This window comes from Corvus brachyrhynchos, unplaced genomic scaffold (genome assembly GCF_000691975.1).
Source record: "Corvus brachyrhynchos isolate BGI_N302 unplaced genomic scaffold, ASM69197v1 scaffold175, whole genome shotgun sequence".
NCBI lineage: Eukaryota > Metazoa > Chordata > Aves > Passeriformes > Corvidae > Corvus > Corvus brachyrhynchos.
In genome coordinates, this window is record NW_008238448.1 from 5,998,960 (window position 1) to 6,020,508 (window position 21,549).

Below are 21,549 nucleotides of genomic sequence, written 5' to 3' on the forward strand. Positions count from 1 at the left end.
AGTTAGGTAAGTTTAAGTTTGAAGTGTTTAAAGAAACACTGTTGAAAGGGTAAGGGCTGGCTGATGTAATCCTTGAGCTGCTGCAGTTACTTAACTCATGGAGGGTATGTGTAACACTGTGCCACTGAGAAGAGCGATTGTAGTGTCTGTACAGGTGTCGGGGCAAGGGGCAAGTGGAAATGAGCAACTGTAGGCCCAGTTGTTTATCTTTATTTGTTCTTGTATTTTTCTTGGGAATTAAACCCTCCCAAAGCAGTAGAAGATTACAAAGAAATAAGCAGTAGCCCATATGATTTTGTTTTTAAGATTAAGCCATTAGACTAATAGAATTTATTTTTCCAAAATGCTAACAGAAGAGGAGCTGTAGGTCTCTCTGGTAGAAACTCTATGATAGAAACTGTCAAAACTTCATTCTTCTTAAAGAATGTCTGGATGAATTGACTGTGGGCAAATGCTAAACTGCTTGAAAAACATTGTTTTCCCTAGAAATGGACTCATGAGATAGTGTGCTTGTTTAGGGGTGAGAGGCTTTTTTTAGAGAGATATATATATATGAAGGATTTATGTATTTGAGTGGATGACAAGAATAACAGGAGCCAGTATTGCTATAGAATTGTAAAATTAGAGAATATCATACCAAGATACTGTCACAAAATGATTGAATTCTGCTCTTAGAAAAGGTTTGGGTTATTTAGAATAGAGCTGGTTCTTAGGTTGGGACTGAAGTTTGTATTGCAAAACCCTGTAACACAGTTTCTTATTTCAAACACATCAAGGCTGCTTTAAAGTAATTTCTGCCTTCTGGTTGCTGGGAGCAATCGGAGAAGGCCACAAGGACCAAATGCTTCTCCCTGAGGCGTGCTTCAGTTAACCTTAAGGACCTTTCCAGTTCTTGTTGTGGGATCCTGTGTCTGCATCACATATGTGTAAATAGAATTATGTTCTGCAAGTTAAATGAAGTAATCTTCCCAGCCAATATTGTTGCAGTGTTGTATTTTGAAGCTGGAATTAATTAAAAAGTAATTAAAACAGAAAAAAAGAAAAAAAAAGGTAATTTGAGGTGATTTTTTTTATCCTTTGAGTGCACAATGGAGATGGTTACTGTGGTGCAGCATGATGTGTAAAATCCAGGGAGAGCACAGTACTGAGAATTCATTTTCTTGGTACCTCTACGCTTATATTTCAACTGACAAGGAGGATCCAGAAGATATCGACACATTATGCTTCTTTCTCTGTTGTGGCTTTTTTTTTTTTTTTTTTTTTTTCACTTTCCATCTGCATGGAGTAAATGGGGGAGACTTGTAGCTTCCCAGTGCTGTGGCTGTTGAAAAGTACTCCCTGTTAGAGATAACAACATGAAAAAATGACTGTGAGCATGCCTATAGCCACACTGGCTCTGCAGGAGCAAATCCTAGAACAGGGAGTGCAAGGAATTGGGGTGTGAAGATCCTGGATTAGCTTTGAAAACAATTCTGTCATATTTGTATGGCGTTGCATCCAAGGCATTGGGGTTTTACTGCTTCCAGACCTGTGCTAGCCTGCTCTCTGCCGTGCAGACTTAATCAGCTTGTGCTAGTGAAAATTTGGAAAACTCTTTCATGTAATCTGCTGTATGTTGTAAACAACCCTCTGTTGTGCTGCCCTTGTAGCCTGTGTTTGTTTGAGTACTCTAATTCTTTTTCTTTAATTAATTGTCCAGTAACAGCCCAGAACAGGAGGGGCTCTTCACTGCATGAGATTTCTTGTCCAAATGATAGGGATAAAAACAGTGACATTAAACAAAGGTTTTAATTTCAGTTGCATGTTACTGGGCAAAACTGTGTGTAGGCAAAGGAAAATAAAGATTTGCAGAAGTCCTGTGGTGTCAGGTGATCTTTAAATCAAAAGCAAATAGGCACATCTTTATGTGAAATTAGCAGTTTAGAAGATTTCTGCTTTATTATTCACCGAGGGAAATTTTCCAGGAGGTATCACCTCTATGATGTGTTTGTTATCTTAATTCATGCATGTATGAAACCGGAACGTACTTCTCTCTTAGTATTTTAAAGTCCATCTGCTGTTTTGAATGGCATCTATTGCTACTGGGAGTGTTTGTATTGATTCATATATCTGTGGACTATGGTTTCTAGGATTATTTTCTTGGGCTTTCACGTGAAGGGGAAAGATAAGGAAAGCAATTTGAATTTCCCAAACCACAAAGCTATGCATCTTTCATAGTATCTAGCCTGGGTAGTGGTGTAGGTTAAGATGCATGGGATGTGATACAGTCTCTAAGGACAACTTTCATCTCAAATAAAATGCAGTATAACCCTGAGCTCAAAATTAATTGTGTTAAAAAAAAAAAAAAAAGAGGGGAGAGAGAGAGAGAATGTACAAATCATTGAAAAGGGTTTTGCTGTTCTGAGAATGTCCTGGTAGCCTGCCTGTTAAAAGAAAGTTTGACAGTCTTCTCTGTGGTGGCCTGAAGAAACATTGAAAACTGCTGTGTTATGATTTGATGATCTCAAGATACAAAGTAGAGCATCTTAATTCATGAAGGGTACTGATAAGAATTGATTATGTTCTAAAGCTTTTTGATATACATGCCTTGCCACACCCATTTTAGGACAGAATTTCAGGCTGTCCAAGCAATGTGAGCTGAGATATATATTTTTTCTTATATTCCTATGATTATCAATCATACGATTCATACGAATAGTGTGATCCAAAAAATACTATATAAAATTCATAATCACATGAGACAGAGAATATTAGATAAAATATAATGTTTTCATATCTGGTTCAAAGATTTTGAGCAGTTTTTCTACCATTTCAAATTTTCCTTACCTGTCTCAATTTTCAGAAATGAGAAGGCAGAACCTTTTTTTATTTTCTCTCTCTCCCTCTGTTCCCCTCCTTACCATCCAGGATACAGATTGCAGATGTGTATTATTTTTTACATGGTGCCTATGTTGCCTGCTTTTAAAAAGCTGTGTATTTGATGCAAAAGCAGAATATTTGCTCTTCCAAGAATCTTACATAGGGCAAGACTGTGCTTGGCAGTAATGGTTTGTCAGTTCCTAGAAAGAGATTCCAGTGTCAATGCTCTCTGGAGATAAGGATGCATTATTTCCTATCTGGCAATACTGAACTGGTGATACTGTGTGATTAATATGACTCTCCTGGGCCACAACTACAGGAAGCTCTCTGTTCAATTATCACTATGCTTCTTTAATTTAATTACAGCTTTAAAAATAATATTTAAAAAGATGATTCAAAATTGGAACTTGCTAAATTATTCAAATTTTTGTTCTTTCCCGTACTAGACTGAGTCTTCTTTTGCACTCTAACCTAAGGGGTGTCTGTGTGGGTTTTAGGGGTTTTTTCCAAATTATTTGGGAAACTAAACACACTTAGGTTCTGGAAATTTTCTGTAGCTTGGTGCTAAGGTTTCAGATTCAGAATTTTTTACATATTTTTGATCAGGGAATTGTTCCATGTTCTGAATGCCTTCTCTCTAAAACCTGCACATTAACTGCATATCATAGAGAAATCTTTTGTAGACTGCAAAAGAACTTTGTAGCCTACAAAAGAACAGACCTTTGTGATTTTCTTTACTGCCTCAGTAGTAGTGACAAAGATTCAGTGAGTCAGTCTTGCAGGACTTTGAAGCTGAAACACTGAATAAGTTTGGATAATATGGCACCACTGTGTAATTTTTTATTAAGCATTTATTTGAAAACATGCACTAGCCATGTCAGAAATGGGATTGTTCCTCATGTGACTGTTCTTCATTGGCTCTGGTTTCAGTCTCTTATACCAGTTTTCAATTTCAGGCTTGTGGTTCTGGATAAAAGATTATTTTTAGATGGAAGCAGGCTGGAATTTTTAAACCAAATGTGCTGAGAGGTTTTTCCCTCCCCCCATGCCCCCTTAATTCTGTTTACTTGAAGCCCCTCCATAGATGCTTATTGCATAGTCCTTTCCCACATCTGCTGAAAAGAATGATTTCTAGAGAGGCTGTGGGTTACATTTAGTGCTGGACTTTAGTTTTGACTCTGGGTAGGGGCAATTTCTCTTCTAAATTTTTTTTTCCCTGTTCCTCTTTTCTGTTCCCTCTGATGGATTATTTCATGTGTAGTAAAAGGAAATAAAAATACCAGGCAACTTGCAAACCTCAAAGAGGAGTACATCATTTAGACTATACCTGTTTTGTTATGCGTATGACAGTAGTTTTTAAGCTGTGCTGCAAATTAAAGAGGATAATCCAAGGGAGAAAATAATTGTTTAAGCTAAAGGACAGTCTGGTCAAGAACATAATTATAGGCTCCACTTGAAAATTTACCCAGATAAATGATACAGCAAAACAAAAATAGAGAGACTGTGTTTAACAAATGAAACTTGTTATTTTTATGACCAGATGTGATGGATGTATGAAACAGACAGGAGAGAAGTTAGTATTAATTACAAATTATGAAGAAATCTCCTTCCTTTAGGGCCCTCACTTGCAATTATTTTGAGTAATAAGAAAATATATTAAAAATAGCATGGTTTAGTGAGGTAGAATTCTGTGAACAGTATTTTATTACAAGAAACATTTTAGAGATGATCTGGAGGATAGCTTGACCCTGTTATCCTTTCACTTGGAAATTGGCTAATTTTTAGGACAACCTCTTTGTTTTAATAGAGGGGGAAATTACGCTAAAAGTCTCCTATGAAATTTCTAGTTGCATCTGTGGAGGAACCTGATATAATCATTCCTAAAATTCAGGAGCATGAAATGACAAGGGACCTGTGGGGTCATCTAGTCTAGCATGTACCAAAACCATGTTATATTTGCAATATAAAAACAGTGTCTTCCCATAAGCCCTTAATTTTTGGCTGTTTTGTTCATGCTCCCCTGACGGGAAAGCTGTTTAAGAACCTGTTATAAACTATGAGTTCTTGGTCAAAAACTATGTTTATATAAAAAATTACTTTTTCCCTTGCTGTATATACTTTTTTAACTTTTGCAGGATTCCTTTCAGCATAATGAAAACTTTCAGAGTTTTACCTCCCTGCTTATAAGACACAAAAAAATAACAGCCTCTTTATTTTGAATTAATTTGTGTAGTCTGGAGGAATTTCTGTCAGACAGGTTAGCAGGATGTCTGTGAAATCAATTTTGAATGCTAAGCACTGTGTAAATGAATAGACACCCTTTTCATTCTTGCATTTTTTTGTATGTGTGCAGCCTTGTTACATGTCAAATATAAATTTAATATAAACTACTTCAGTGTTGACAGAAAGGTGTGGGTTTCTCCTTCTCCCTTGCATGTGTTTAACTTGTTTAACAAGATGCTGTTATGATGCATTTCTTGCCTGAAGAGTGAGTTTTGTAATCAGCTTTTTGGCAGCATAGCCTGCTTTAATATTCGGTGTAATACCACTTTTTTCTGCTTCTGTGTTTTGTTTTTCCTCAGAGGTTACTTTTTAGCCAGAACAGTTTCTTAATTGCTTCAGACTTATTCAATGTGTTATGCATGAGTGTTTTTGTGTTGCAGCGTGGATGCAAGTGTTTTTGAGTTGCAGCAGTGAACAGAAGGCAGCAGTGAAGGCAAATATGGATTGCTTCTGCAGTGGTGTGGGCTCTTAGCTGATGATGCCCTTTGATGTTTTCAAGGGCTTCTCAGTAAGGTATTGGTGAAAGGCCTGGAGGCTCTGAGCTTGTCTGTGTGTACGTGTCTCGTGCTGTGAAATATGCTGTGTTACTGCTTCTCCTGAGTATTTGAGATTTTATCAGCTTGTTCTCTTTAAGATGGAGGTTTTTCCTTCTCGGTTCTTAAACTGCCAGATTTCTGTTAATAGAGAATGATAATTTTCTACTTTCTCTGCCTTTCCTTGTCTGTAGTGGAAAGCTGAATGCTGCTGAAAGCTGAAGAAACTTTTAAGTCTAGATTTTTGACCAAATGGAAGAGCTGCCAGAGCCGATTTTTCCTTGCTGACCTGTTGACATGCTTTAATTGCAGGTAAGATAAGAGTGTGTGTGTGTAATAGGTAGTTCAGAACAGAAGTCTCTTTGCTGAGCCATGAGCTTTCTATTTGGAGTGCTGGGTGTCACAATCAGTTTTTGTGGTACAAACACCCATCCTATGAAGAGTAAGCTTGAGACTTCGGTCTTATTTCAGTTGCCTGATGGAGTCTCCAGTAGCACTCAGCTGCCTTTAGACACCGTGGGCTCTGGAGCATCTTTGTCAGTGTTTCGTGTTTCAATTCTGTTTGTGTTCACACCTGTACAGTGTAACTATTGTGTAATACTCCTGTGGCAACCACAGTAATTGCTTACATGTGACATGAATATACAGCAGTTATCAAAGGTGCTTTAGCTGTCTTTCAGTGCCCCATAACTTCTGGAGAACAAAAAATGTATTGTGACCTATATACCCTGTAAATCAGAGGCAGGCTACCAGTAGCACATTGATGAGAATCCGACAGCCTGTACAGCAGGATTTTCTCAAGTTGGCAAGACTCCTCTTCTTTTTTGTTTGTTGCAGAATATCTCCAAATTGTTTGGCTTATGGGATATGAAATAATTGAAATGCTTGTCATCTGAAGAATGTATGTTTTCTTTCTTTTCTCCTGACTCTTAAGAGGTACAATGTAGGATAGAAAAAGAGTTGAAGTAGGAAACACTTGTATTCTCTATCTGATATTAAGACTTGAGCACAGAAACTTTAGAAAACCTTTTACAACAAAAGCTGAATAAGGGCTAGAAGTCCTAGGCTTTGGCTTGTCATTGGATCATCTTCCTTCATCTTACTCTGCATTGAAACTAGTTAGCTGACAGATGAAAATGCAGATAAGTCTTTTCCCCAGCCTGATCTACAAGCATGAATATAATTTGGTTCTTGATGCAACGTCGTACATGTGCTTTGTTTTATTAGATGTTTTACAATGTGAAAAGGGATGACCAATTATGAGTCACCTCCCCAAGAGATGCTTATTCTCAGTTTGCAAAAGGGGCTGATGAAAGAGCATGAAAGGGGGGTGTGGTTTTCATAGCCTGAATGTTTCATAGAAGAGTTGGCATCATTTGGGGAGGAGATGTGGGTGTTAATTGCAGGACTGTCATAAGGAAGTTGTGTACAGAAGAGAAGCCCAAGCTAGCTAGGGAGGGAGCCTGATGTGTGGGTGTGAAATGAGACTGGGATTAGTACAGACAGGCTTGAAATCAACAGGAAACCTGACAGTGTGTTTGGTTTCCCAAGTTGTGTTTGTTGTATCACGTAGAGCATTTATACCAATCAAACAACATTAGAAAGGGGAAGAAATATGAAATGATACTTCATAATAACCACTAGTTCCTGGTTTTTATATACCCAGGTGTTCTTTCAAATTGATTAGAAAGAATACAAATAGCTGGTAGATTATAATTAAATATTAACTGTCTGGTAAACTCTTGTGCTTTGTTGTTTTTGAACCACCAAACTCTTTATGAAAATGAACACTATCTTTCAGCAGTTTGTTGCAATTCTTGATGCTGATGGGAGACTGTTTTGTGAAGTGGGAAGCAAGGATATTATTCTTCTCATAATAACCTGCACTGCTCTGTAAAGATTAGGGAGGCGCCTGGTTTCTCTGTAATAGTTTGTACAAGTTCCCAAAGTATCATATCAAAGTATCTTTAGGAAAATGAGGGGCTATACATAGGCTGATGCTTGACCAGTTAAGTATTCAGTATATTATTGATTCCACTATCAGAATGAATCCATTGGCAACTCTGACAGTGTTGCAATCCTGTTTTATTAAATGCAGATCATTCAAATGTTTCTGAATATCAAGCCTTGTCTAAAAGCTCAGCTAGCAGGGTGTTTGTCTGGAAGAACTACATATTCCCAAGACTAATGGCACCTTATCCAAAATTTATTGAGTATAAGCTTTTACATGTACTGACCCTACAGCTAATCCATGATTCTGTGGCTGTATGGAAGCAGCTTTGGTTGCCAAAGTGACTATTTGTCACTCAGTTGCTGTAGGTAAGAGTTCTTCAGATGGTTTGTAGAAATAGAATTTAATATCTTGCACAATGAAGAGAATTCTATTTCTTTCTCCAAAGAGAAAACAAAAGAACAATTGTTAATTTAAACTAGAGTCTGGTCTTACTCTTTATTTCTAGCAGTGTAAAGCTTTCACTTGGCTGTTTCTTCTTTCCCTGACTTAAAATCTAGTTATGCTAATGGAAAGGCAGTACAGTCACCAATGGTAGGACATGACATGAACCAACACAATGATGTGAAGTCTTTCTTTAGTTCTCATTTCTTCCTAATCCGTGTTTGTGTAACTCCTCAATTTTACTAATGTGTTTGAATTCCTATTGGTTTAGCTAACAGCAGTAATGAAAAAAACCCCCTAATTCCTTAACATAAAAGCTTTAGTATCTAGTCTAAGATTGTTAAGTCTCTGTGATTATCAACTCTAGTCCCAACTGTTCTTAAATCCTGAGTGGTTTTTGTTGGAAAATATTAATGCATCGGGAGCAAATATGTTCCCATAAATTTTAGTTTTCAATTAAACTTTTCTGCATAAGGCTTTAATATATTCAGGTTGGAATGTTAGAATGACCAAAGACACAAAGTGAAAAAACTCCATTAGTTTATGTGCAGTATCTTAGGATCGTGTTTCCTTTCAGCTGTATTCTTTTTGAGTTGTGGTGTTGGGGTTTTTTTGTTTATTTGTGGTTTTTTGGTTGTTGTTTTTTTTTTCCTGGTGTCAGTTTGTAGAGTTTTGAGTTTGTTCTCATTAAAAAAATTACAAAAATTATGAAGACTCAGACTTGTGAGGAGAAAAATGTCTTTTTCATTCAGCAGTGAGTTTGATATTAGGAGCAAGCCAGTAAAAGCTTGATTACTGACAGTTATCTGAAATGAATATTATAGAGCATGATCCCATTTTACTGATGTAAGTAATTTTTAAACTGCCTTGAGTTTCACAAAATGTTAATAGAAAATAGCTATTACATTATTTTACTCTTTCATAGGATTCCTTGGGCTAGTTACAGGCTACTTTGCATGGCCTTCTTGAGGAACCAGTGATGTTCTATAAATAATTCAAATGGTTCTGATTTCTAATCTTTCATCACTATACACTAGCATACAAATTTGCTCTCCCTGTGATGCTGAGGGAGAGGTCCATAAAGGACACATCCACCTGTCAGTTCACAGAATATAAAGATGTATACGTGGCTTTCATAATGCATAAGACATTTTTTCTTTCTCAGCTCAAGATAAACAAGGAAAAAACTCATGTATGTATCACACAATGTGAGCTATTCATTGTTAAGTTTCAGGGTAAGTCATAAAGAATGTTTTGTCCAACCATCTTGATTTACTTGTCATTGCTTGTGTCTTGAGTTTAATTAGGTAAGTTCATATTTTGCCCTGAAGAACTAAGCATAGTGCAGGGAAGTTAGCAGTGTGTAATGGTGGATAGAGGCCACTGGCATGAGGAGATAGAAAAGTACAACTGGTTTTCTGATGATAGTGACAACAGTTTTTCTTAACTTTGGTCTTGTGGAAATAAACATGGTAAGTAGGTATTGTTTCAAAATTGGCTACACCTTAGTACTAAATCAGTGTAAATTGTCCTTGGTAGCAGCCCTATAAAACCTAAGGGAATTTGTAACCATTCTGAATAAAGGATATTTGGTTAATGTGATGTTAGAAATTCAGAGATTTTATGATAGACATAAGGAAACCACAAAAAGAAAACCAGGAAAAAACTGATTATGTTTTTCATAATAAAACTGATTATATCAACATAGCAGTTTTATGTTTTATTTGGAGGAAAAGCCCACCATTGTGGTTACAGCTATCTTAGAAGGAAAAAGATTCATACCAAATAAGATTGTAGAACAAAATCTTGAAGGATCAAATTTTCAATTGACACGTTTTCCTGTGCATCATTGTTCTTTAGATCCTGATATTTTTTTAAAACAAAGAGGGTTTTCAGGTAAAGCTAGTGTCAGTTAGTTAAATGGTTTTAGAGTGTGCATTATTATTTCAAAATATAAACTTAGAAGAAATGAAAGAGAAGAAGAGTAAGATACGCTGTTAATATATAGGCCTGCAAGAACAGATTGAATTGGAAGGCTAAATGTTCGTTAGATTTTGATTTTGGTTTTGCAGCGCTAGAATCCGTTGGGTTGAATAGAAACATATCATAGAAACCTCTCTGTAGCTGTTGTCAGACAAGCTTCTTGTTCATCAGACAAGCTTCTTGTTCATCAGACAAGCAATGGAGATGTTTGATGTGTTTGTTGTATATGGAGCAGTGGGGATCACTGAGGGTTTTGAAGTTGAGCTGTCCTCACAGTAGGAGTTGATGGGAGAGAAGGGGGCAGGAGAATATGTGCGTAGTCCCAGCATATGGTAGTGTCCTTGGCCACCTGCAGTCCATGGTCTTATTTAGTAGTCTTTCAATTCTATAAATTCAGTGGGTTTTATCTTTTTCTTTCAAAATTGTTTTAAAAATCATCAGTGCTTTTGGTAACTCTTATGGCCTGTAACAATGAGTTCTGTAATTTGTCACAAATTGTCACTTGAGCAGGAACAGAGATGGGAAGAAGAGCTATCCAGAGGAGGGAGAATGCAAGATCCAAGTTCCGGGTGTCTAAATTGTGTATCACATACTAATTTTAATTTTTTTAAGGACTCTGTGTATTGTATGTTTCAGAGCTATGAAGGTATATTGTCATTCAATTTTCTGATTAATCGGAATTTTTTAAAACTCTGGTTTGCTACAAATAGAACTGGATTAATGAAAAATTAATTGCATCTACTGCAAGTGTACTGTTGGGCTTTTTAAAGCATTGTTTGTGGCCTTTGTTTCATATAAAGTTCAATGTTCTGAAATGCACATTGAATATTTCTATTGTAAGTCTATTAAAACAAGGATTTGTACACTGTAAGTATAACATTATTGAAAAGGAATTTTGGATAAACCTTTTTGCTACCCAGATTAGATTAATGAGATTTTCTGGCAGTTCTTGAGGTTTAAAGTGAAGAAATGGGCTGGGAGTAAAGTAATTTATTCCATTGCCACACACATGCTCAAGTTTGCAAAATGCAAGATAAGCAGAATACTTGTTTCATCTACTTTGTGGCTCTATTAACGGAAATAAACTGTAGCTTATCTTAACCAACAAAAGGTGGAAGTGATTATTTAAATATAATGCATGCCTGATATAATGCATATAATGCATTGCTTACTGAAACTAGCATGTAGTTTGCAATATGATTTATTGTAGTATTCTGTTTATGTCCATTCAGTTTGAAAGCTTCCCCTTTCTTCCAGTAAAGTGCTGCAGTGCATTTTATACACAAGCTGTTCTGTTGTAGGCTGTTTCCACATATTGCAAAGGTGTGTAGCTAACTGCTAGTCTCATTTGAAGATTTTTTCTTTGAAGCTTGCACAGAAACTGCTTTATGAAACACATGGGATTTTTGCCTCTCTCCTAGTAGGAACGTAATATGCAAGAGGAAGGGAAAATCTCTTGCTGTATTCTAGATGTGGCACAGAGTCAGTGTGTGACAATATGTGAATGTCTTTGCTTGAATCTTTTGCTAAAGGGACTAACCTACTACAGAAGGAGGCTAACCTGAAATGATATTGAAACTTTGACCGAGAGTCGGTATTCTTCTAGATAAAATTCCTGTAACTCCTTGACTTGATTGGCACTACTCTGGGATTTACTTTACCAACATCAATATTTTGTTCCAATGAAGAGCTGTTGGTGTTAGTCAGTTTAATCACTGTATCAATTGAAATCTGAGAGCTTTCTGAAGAAGTTTGGGATCCTTCAGATATAAAAAGGCGTACTAGAAACTAACTTGGTGTAAGTACCACTTAATATTGATTTTGTTCAACAGCATTTTTTTCACTTTATAGTTGTTGTTCACTTAATAGCTGCCCAGTTATACTGGGAAGACATGTAACATCATTAAAAAAAAAACCCTACCCCGCAACTCTATCTCAGGATGTTGCTATTTAATCAGTTTTGCTGATTTTTTTTGCATCCTAATGGGCTTTGCTTGAGTTGAGAGTTTGTTCTTTCTGTGTTGAAATTACATTGATGATCTCTAAAATGTTGTGGATTATCAAGTGACCTATGCAAAATATGCTTTCTACACTCTGGCAGCTGAGTATTACTGTTGTAGGATGTGCTGGAATGAGGAACCTTCATTTCAGCCTCGTGATATAATTGCTCAGGTACACCCTTGAGCAACCAGTTGCAACGGAAAAAATGAATCTTTTGAAGAGGCTTTGGTAATGAAGTTTTTACAGTGAATTCAGTAACCTTAACATTTAAGTTGCAGTACAGTCATTAAAGATCTAATTACTTATCTTCTAATTTCAAAAACAGACTCGTAAAACACTCTGACTATAATGTCATTCTGTGGGTGATTCTAGTGAGTAAGTAGGCTATAATATGATACTGGGCAAAAAGTGTGTGGACTAATAGTTCACTGCTTTGGAAATGTCGTAGTATCGTCAGTGAATGCAAGAGAACATTAAAAAGCTGGAGCCTCATCAATTTATGAAGGATTATAAATTATGATAACAGATGAGGGGGACTTGATAACCAAGGAAATCTTTCAGTTCCAAGTCCTAATGAAGGTCATGACACAGGGAAAATCTTTCAAAAGCCAAAGTAATTGAAGTATTTATCTTCTGAAAACAACTTAGAAACTTCAGCATAACTTTTTGCAATTTATGGATGGCAAGACAGAAACTTTATTTTGCTGGGATTAAGGAAGTAATGGTAGGCATCATCCCAGGAGCAAGTCAGAAAAGTATTATGCCTTAGAGGGACAACTTACTTTCCTGTTCCTCTCCTTATTTTAAGACTGCAATATTATCGGTCTGTTTTCCTTTTCAAAACTGTGTCACCTCTACACCAAAGTGCATTTTAAGGTGGGAACTAGTCTATTTACTGGTGCCGTAGTAGATGCATTTTGGAATTGATTCCCTCCGTGCCAAGAATCTTTGAGGGTGGGATAGAATAGATGAGAAGTTGCTGTCTCCATGGTTATTTTTCTTTTTGGCCAGGTAGGGAGAGGCACAGTCCTACTTTTAGCTGTGTGAGATGCAAGATGATCTGCTGGCCTCCAAGGGTCGTGCTTAACTTGGAATTGGCTAAATGCAGAATTGAAGGTTTAATTTTAGAGAAATAAAACAGTAGAGCAATCTTTGAGAAACCAGATGACTTTCAGTTCCAGAGGAAAGGATGCGAAAAGTTTACTCTAGAAAAATAATGATTTTTTAAATTAATTTATTTGCAAAAAGAGATTAATCTCTGGAAATGTTTTCCCTAGTGGTCATATTCAGTATACCTAATGAATTTTTGTCCAGTTCTGCAAGTGTTTCATATAGTATTTCTTTACATCTCTTTTATCAGTTTGTGTCCCTTACCAGAGGTACAGTGGCTGCTAGGGCAGAGAATATTGTTCTTACATTAGTCAGTTCAGAATTAGGTGAGACCTGGAATCTGGTGTTTCTGGTGATATTTTGAACATGTTTGCTGCTGGTAAGTTTGAATTATTCTAAGATTATTGCTGAAGAACTAACACAGCATTAATTACTGTCTCTAAATCTTCAGAATCTGGCTTGTTGACTCTAAATATGCAGTTATGGTAATAAAAATCAGGGAATAATTCTAGGAGCAGTGGAGCTGATGGAGTCTCTGTCCAGGGTGGACGCTGCACAGCCTTCCCAGGCTCTGTTCCCAGTTTGCAGTGACATGGGCTTACTCCCTTCTGTTTTACTCTTCCTTGAGCTGCTGCTGAACTGACTTGCTTGTGAACTGAGCAGTAAGTACTGTGTAAGTGTGCCAGGGATGTGGGACATGGGATAGGACCTCGTTCCTGTGGGAGTCGTGAACTGTTCTGCTCCTTCACCGCATCTTTTGGAGCAATGCTTTTAGTAAAAAACCTATCAGGGATTCTCTAGGTAACTGTTTTGTCCTAGAAGGATACAACTGAAACGAAGATGAATTGCTAATCTTTGGGTATTAAAATTCATAGCCTAGAAAGCTTTGTTGCATCTTAAACTTTAAGACCATGCAACTGCATTCTGTTTTCCTTTTATTGGTGTAAATCTACCTTCATTTCACTGAAAGTGAGCCTAGCATGCAGCTGGAAAGAAAAATTCAGGCTATTTGATGAGATGCAGTTGAAGAAATCCAGTGAGACAAACTAAGATGAATGAACATGTGGGAAGCAACTACAGTCAAAGTGAATCATATCTTGCATTTTAAGAAATACAAACTAGTAGGAGGGTAGGAATAAAGGGCTTGCAGCGAGTAAGCCAGTTGCCTAGAGCTGGGTATCTAACAGTAGTTAATTTGGGAGATGAAGTTATTGTCCCATTGCATTGCTTTCCTAAAAGAAATGAGGTAAAACTGGTCTGGCACTTTTGAAAGGCAATACAGCAGCTGAATCAGTATTGTGAATGAGCCTGTTCAGAACTTGTGGCTTTTCCTGAAACCCTTCCTGAGTGTGGCGGGGGGAACAAAACAAAAAAACCCTCAACCAAATGATAAAAAACCACCTCAAACAAACAAAAAGCAAAACCAAACCAAAACCAAAAAATCTGGAGCAGTTACTTATTCTCTTTTATGAATACTTTGGTTTTTCCTATTATTATGGAAATTTTTTTAGTGTTTGCATGATTATCTTACAAATATGTACTCCAGAAAAACATCTGAACTGTTATAGGGCAGTGTGTCTTATATCTGTATCTTTTAAAATGCAAAGTGGGGAGGTCATGTAGGTGCAGTTTTCAGATGTATGTGTTGTTCTTTTTGTATTGCCTAGCATGTTACTAATAGTAAGACAACGTGCTCTGTCATCATGTTTCATTTACCATGTCACTATTAGCTTCCACAGAAGTTCTTAAGTATTCTGAAACAATATGGGCTTTGAATCTAATTGAGACAAGCCTGGTGCTGGATACTTTTGGAGGACATAGATCCCATTCCCCTTCTCCTATCAAGCTAGAGAATTTGTGTTGGGTGATACTTTTTTACATCTTACATTTTAAACCTGTATGGTATATTGTCTTAGTTGAGCCTCTTAACAAAATTCTCTGTAGTAGCATACAAAAGCCGTAAGCATCTCATGATGTAGAATAATTGTCTTTAAATTATCCATAGGGGATTTGTTGGAACAACTGATCCCTGCAAGTGGGATTCCCACTTACGTTCATCAGGAGTGAGAAGATGCCACCATCTTCCCTCCCCTCAGCATGCTTGCAGCCTGAGCAGAGAATGCAAAGATAGGGTCTTACTTGTGGAAGTGACCAGGTGACAGCCTCTGTGCCTCTAAATTGCTGCCCAGGTGGAGTAGCCCAATCTGTGATCTTCCAATCACATCCTTTTGAAAGGAGATCAGTGTGTGTACATTTTCCATCTTCTAGACTGCTTAAGTCCTAAGAGGTTTTCAGAGACCTTTTTTGTATGAGTCAGGAGAGCAGTGGTTAGGTAAATGCACATCTCTTGTGGTTAAATATTTTAGTTGCCACAAGTTGACTCTACATCCTTTCCTGACTCCTGCACAATTAGCATGAGAGTGTTCACAGAAAAGGAATCTATCCCCGGGGATGTGCTGTGTTTGTCTGTGGAGCACAGGTAGTTATTTTCTTGCTCATACACTTAGGTTTATACTCAAAGTACTCTTTAAGCTGCTTGTATTCCTAAGTGGGACTGTTTTTCATCTATCACCATTCTATTTCCATTCGCTTATCACCATTTATCTTTGTGATGCATAGCATGGATAGATGACAAAAAGGTTGAAAGTGTATCTTGGGTTTCTAGAAAGAAAAAATTATTTTTTCATTTTGATAAAAATACCACTGACTTACTATGCTTATACTAGTATCTCTGTATATTTCAATTTTTATTTTGGTTTCTTGCTTATTAGCTTCGGTGAGAATCACTCACAGCTCATCCCATCTGTATCTGGTATTCAAGGACTTATGCACTTTTCATTAAACTGCATACATGATTTTGACTTGTGGATGATAGAAAATGAAAGGTGAAAATGGAATGGCTACAGAGTTTTTAGAACTGAATAATTCCCCAACCAAGTTATGCAGTTACTTCAAGTGAAAAATTAACAACCTACTGTGCTTGGCATTTTAATAATGTATAGTAAGCTGGTCCCATGTCTGGGGGTTTTGTTTCTTTATTTGCTTTTTATTCTGTGGGGGATTTGTTTTATTTTGGTTTTTTTAATGTTTTGGCACATCAAGAATCAAGGACATTTATGGCATAAGGCTTATTTAATGCATATGTAATTGTTCAATTTTTTTTGAACAGAAAGATGTCTGCATCTCAAACTCTAGTTTTTATGTTCAAGTTGTAGATATTGAGGACTTGATATACTTTAGGTATGGCACTTATGGGATTTGACCATGAATTTAGAAATTCATATTCAGTAAGTCTGCCTCCATATTAAGTATGCAGCAGCTCAACTCCTGACAGCAACGTGTATTGGCTTGGATGTGTATTGCTGTGTATGTGCAGGGTGATGGTAGGGGTTTTAACACTCAGGTACAGTACAGAAGAGGCTGATTAGTGTTTTAAGCACTGTAAATCATATAACTCTATCTTTTGTTTTCCATTTTTGTTTTTCTTTACTTCTTCCCATCACTTTTTGCCTGTTAAAAAAAAAAGTTGGTTTTGTTTTCTTCATTAATCCTGTTTGCTGAGTCTGGGTGGGAAGTTTCTGTCAGAGGATGTGACAATGATACTTCTTTATTGTTGAGGCAGAAGGGAAGGGGAAAGGACACAGTTCACTGCACTAGGGAGTTGTTTGAGTTGTTGTGGTGTGCAGAGTGGAAAAGACTGTATTCCTTTTAAAGTCCTGAGCTTGAGGCAGTAATACTAAGCTTTGTTCTACCTCTTCAGTCTCCCTGCTATGTATAAAAGTAGTTTCCAGCGTGCGAGAGGGCACTGTCTGAGCTAACCCTGGCAAAGGTTTCTATTCCCATCCTGGCTGAGAAGGAGAGGAGAATGTGGAAGTAGTTTTTTTGGGCTTCTAGTAAAAATAAAAGCAGGTCTCAATCCACAGCTATAGCTAGAGAGTCTGCTGTGGTTGTTTCCTGTGGATTTTGATGAGTCATTTGAACACATAGGATGTTCTTGCAAGTTGTATTTACCCAAATACTGCAACACCTCGAAAACAAACAAAACCTCAGCATCAGCTCTTAACTCTGATTTATATGAAGTTATTTGGTTCTTTGACAAAGTGCTCTGCAGATCTAGGATTTTTGTACTGTGCTGGTTTTGGACTCAGGTAGAGTTAGTTTTCTTCACAGTGACGAATATGAGGCTGTGTTCTGGATTTGTGCAGAACACACTAATGATAATTGAGATGTTTTAGTTAGTGCTGAGCAGGACTTACACAGAGCCAAGGCCTTCTCTGCTTTTTGTACTGCCACATTGGTAAGGAGACATAATCTAGCAACATGCAGAATCGTAGACTTGGTTTGTGAATGGTACCACATCTGATATATGAAGGACTCCTGTGGAGATGAGTGCTTTGTGTTGCTGCTACTTGAATTGTTCTGTAGAAAACAGTTTGGATTCAGTGGTAGTGATGCTGAGCCAAACCTAATGAAATTCAGCCACTGTGGGCTGCTGTTGCTTTTTGGTTCATCTACTCACTGTTGGCTTGAAAACAAAACACAGGGTTTGTGTTTAGAATTAATTGTGGTTTATGTAGCAGGACTGACCTTCCTAGTGCTCTCAGTTATAAGCTTGAAAGATACAAGTTGTGAGAGAAAATTCAACCTAAGTGGATTTAAAGGTTAGTGTTTGGATACCTCTATTAATTGCTTAGTGTTTCTTATCTAGAATTGTCAAGGCGTATCTCAGCCACTTTAGTTGGGTGCTCAATTGTCATAGAATCATTTTGAGTATTAGTGCACATTTAAAATAATTCCAACAACTAAGCAGATATCCCCCTGGCTCCATTACAAATATGCCTTAAGGTGCAGAATACTTGAAGGTGACTTCCTATTTCCAGCTTGCACTTCATCAGCAAGGTGATTTGTAACATGTAAATGTAATTGATAGCTCTGCCTGGAATCTGGAGGCTTTGCATAATTCTATTCCTTACTGCTAATTAGTCCACTAGTCAGTTGCTTCTCATATGATCCTTTATATTTTGACAGTCCTAAGAGCAGTATTCATCTTTCACAGACATTTCTCTAAAACCAGCAGACATTCTGTTAAACTCAGAGTCTCAAGTGGGATACTGAGTGAAGGCTCCAAACAGAGGTTCACAACCGAAATATTTTAGGGAGGTGACCTGACCTCTGTCAGCACTAAACTTTTTGGTGTTCTTCACCACACCTGTGCCCTCCAGCACCAATATTTGAGGTGCCCTCACTGGTCTGGCTATTGGGTTCCATGAGGCTGCTTTCTAAAACTGCTTTCAAAGCAAGGTGCCATTCTCTATACTTTCCAGACATTCTGTGGAGGATCAAGTCAGTTCTTGATCAAGTCTTAGTTAAAGTAAATTGCTTAAGAAAAGCAGACTCTTGTTATTTAAGCAGTATTCTCTCTGGAGAACCGCATGTTCCAAACACTTCGTTATTTTGAAAATTCTGTTTCTGAAGATTAAATTCTACATGAGTCTCTGTTACAGTAATCTATTGGTTTGAGATTGGATTTGCTTGTTGCTAGTGCCATGAAAATGTATTTAAGAAGGACTTTGTGGCATTTCAGTGCAAATGAATAATAAGAGATGGGTGTATGCCAGACTTATTTTCATAAAAATGTAGTAGAAGAAATTATTTAAAGCTTTCTCTTGCATTGACATACTGAAAATTAAGCCTATGAAGCACTAAAAAAATGAGAGAGAACAGGAGTTGGTTGGAGCTGGGTTGGATTAATTTTGTGCCTGGATCTTTGTGCTGTGCTTCTTAGGTGGTTTTGTTTTTTTGTTATTTTGAATTCAAAGAGAAATGTGAACAAAACGTGATTTGTGTCCAACAAAAGAAGGGGCTATAGCTGATAAAAATTATTAAGAAATCCATCTGGTTGCAAGAGTTGACCTGAAGTCTCCCTTTGTTTTCTCCACCTGTCATTGATTCTGCCACTGCAGATGATGAGGATATGCATACATATTCGTAGTGCAGAAAGTGCTTGAGGTTTCCAACAGTGTTAACTCAGGATGAGGATAGTGGCTTACACAAACCGCTCAGATCCCTGCCATCATCTACTGCTTGGAGGAAGTGGCAGACCATCATCCAAAGTACTGCACCTCTCTCCTCACTGTAAATCTGTCAACTGTTGAAGATCAACCATGTTCTGAGGGTGTGTCATAGTTATTTCTATTTTCTATGCACTAGCTCTTGGAACCCGACAATGTAGAATAATATTTTGGCAATATAAGATGCAAATTAAACAAATTTATTGACTATCCCAAAAATGTAGTTTGGGAAGTAACTCAAATCTCAGTTTGTTCTGGTCACAGTGGGTCAGCCTTATGTCCCGTAAGTGAGATTATTGTTTGTGTTGCTTTGCGCAGGGGTGCAGATGTGAACATGTTTTTAGATGACGATTTTCAAGGTGTGTTGTTCTGCTACAGGCTGGAACCTTCCTCTGTACCTCTTTGGGTTTGTTTTTTTTTTCCTAAATACTGGTGCTGTTTTTTTTTTTTTCCTGGCAGTAAATATGGCTGTCTAACATTCAGTTTTTCAGCACATACTCTGCTCTTAATGAATGTGATCATTTACACAGTGTCACTGTAGTATTGGCATGCTAAATAATTTAGAGAGCTGTGGCAGGTAGATAGCTCTGTGGTGTCTATGTTACTATGGCAATACATTTGCTTAATGTAAATATTAGTCATTCTGACCGTATGAATCTCAGAGCTTCTGACATTATTAGCTGTGTCTGGGAGGTGGGAGTCTGTGTATCTGAAAGAAAAGTTGTTCTGGCAATATTAATAGTTTAAAGATTACTTTCTTTTTCATAATTCCTTCTGCTTTGTGACCGAGCTACATAATCTATTGATTAGAATGAACAGAGCAGAACATTTCTCTTATTTTTTTATCATGGTTGTAATGCAGCTCCATTATAAAGAAATAGATAACTGTATTCTGATCCTCTAAAAATTCAGCTGACTGAAATGATAGGAAATAGGATCTTGAGGGCCATCAACTTTGCTCCTGAACACAGTCAAGGCAGTTTAGATGCACAAGAAATAAAATCAAACTTGGAAGAAAAATTTCTGGGGTATTAGATTCAGTTCCCTGACTTGAAGAGGAAGCTAAGCCTAAGGGACTTTTCCATCCCCTCTATGGGTACCAGCAGGTGGAGAATTACTTAAGAAGCACCTAATTTGTCAGAAAATTAATGCATAAACAATATGTTAATGAAGTTTGTTTCTGAAATAGTTTTTTAGATTTTTTTTAGTCCATTTTTATGGACCATTTCCAGGGAAAATGAACTACCTTCTGCAAAATCTTCTCTTTATTGCCAACTTATTCATGATTGTATGAACTATTCTTTGTTATGATCTGCTAGCACCTTTGAGGCAACTAATAGAAGCAGCAGAAGAATTAGATCACAGTTGATAGTGTATATAAAAGTTTGGTCACTTCAAGCCATGAATACTGAATATACTCCAGTAGTATTTGTAACATTTTATGTACTTTTTGAAACCTCAGTGTGTTAAACTGCTAAGCTTAAGATCAGTTTTAAAAAGATGATTTGTCTGGAATATTCTGCCTTTTCCCTGTATTGAGAATTGTCCCCACCCTTCCTGCCAGACATCTGTAATGCAGAAAAGGAAAGCATGGTATGCAGTGAATGATGTCTTTAATTATTTGTAGGGTAGATTATACTGGAGGTTTCTGTGTGCTGCAGTCTGACATCAGTGCTCAGCATCTATCTGTGTTTGGCCCATTATCTGTCAAAGAAGGAAATAATTCAAAAAACAGTAGTAGCCAAGCAAAGACTTCTGGTTTCTTTGAATTTCACAGAAGAGATTTTGCTGGACTTGTATAAGTGTTCCTTACCTTTTCTGTCTCTGAGATGATAAAACTTTTGCTGTCAGTGCTTGCACCTAAGGCAAAGCTCCTTACTGGACAAGAATACAAACTAGAGTTGTTGCCTTTCCATGGCACTGATGCTCACAGATGCTAGTCTGGAACTCAAGTTAACCTAGGAAAATTAATTATTTACCACATCTTTTCCCGACAAGCCTGCCTGTGGGAATACTGTGCTGTTGGCTGTCTCCTCTTTAAAAATATAGTATGCTTTAGGTGTCTCTGTTGATTTTAGATGCAGAGAAGTATTGAAACATTTAGATTCAGAATGCCTACCTAGTATTAGCATAGTTGAAATAGCAATTGGAGGGGCTTCTCTGTTTATGCTTTTAGTAAACAAACCATACTCATAAAATGGCTTGGGAAAAGCCACATCCAGCACAATGTATTACAGGAAAAAGACTGCAGAGGCACTTTCTACTCTGTGGGAAGAACCTGTGTAGAGAGACTTGCTCCTGTGGAATCAGGCTG

General features: G+C 37.2%; 1 protein-coding gene across 5 annotated transcripts in view; it reads left to right on the plus strand.

Annotated features, from left to right (window-relative positions):
- The window catches only part of FAM160A1 (family with sequence similarity 160 member A1), an 83,531-nt gene that overhangs the window by 8,250 nt on the left and 53,732 nt on the right, over positions 1 to 21,549 (plus strand). For 3 of the 5 annotated variants that reach the window (XM_017736839.1, XM_017736840.1, XM_017736843.1), the window contains exon 2: positions 5,870 to 5,987. The exons of the other annotated variants lie outside the window; for them this stretch is intronic. The gene's annotated coding sequence lies outside the window, so the exon portion shown is untranslated. The remainder of the gene's footprint in view (positions 1 to 5,869; positions 5,988 to 21,549) is intronic. 5 annotated transcript variants of the gene reach the window in all.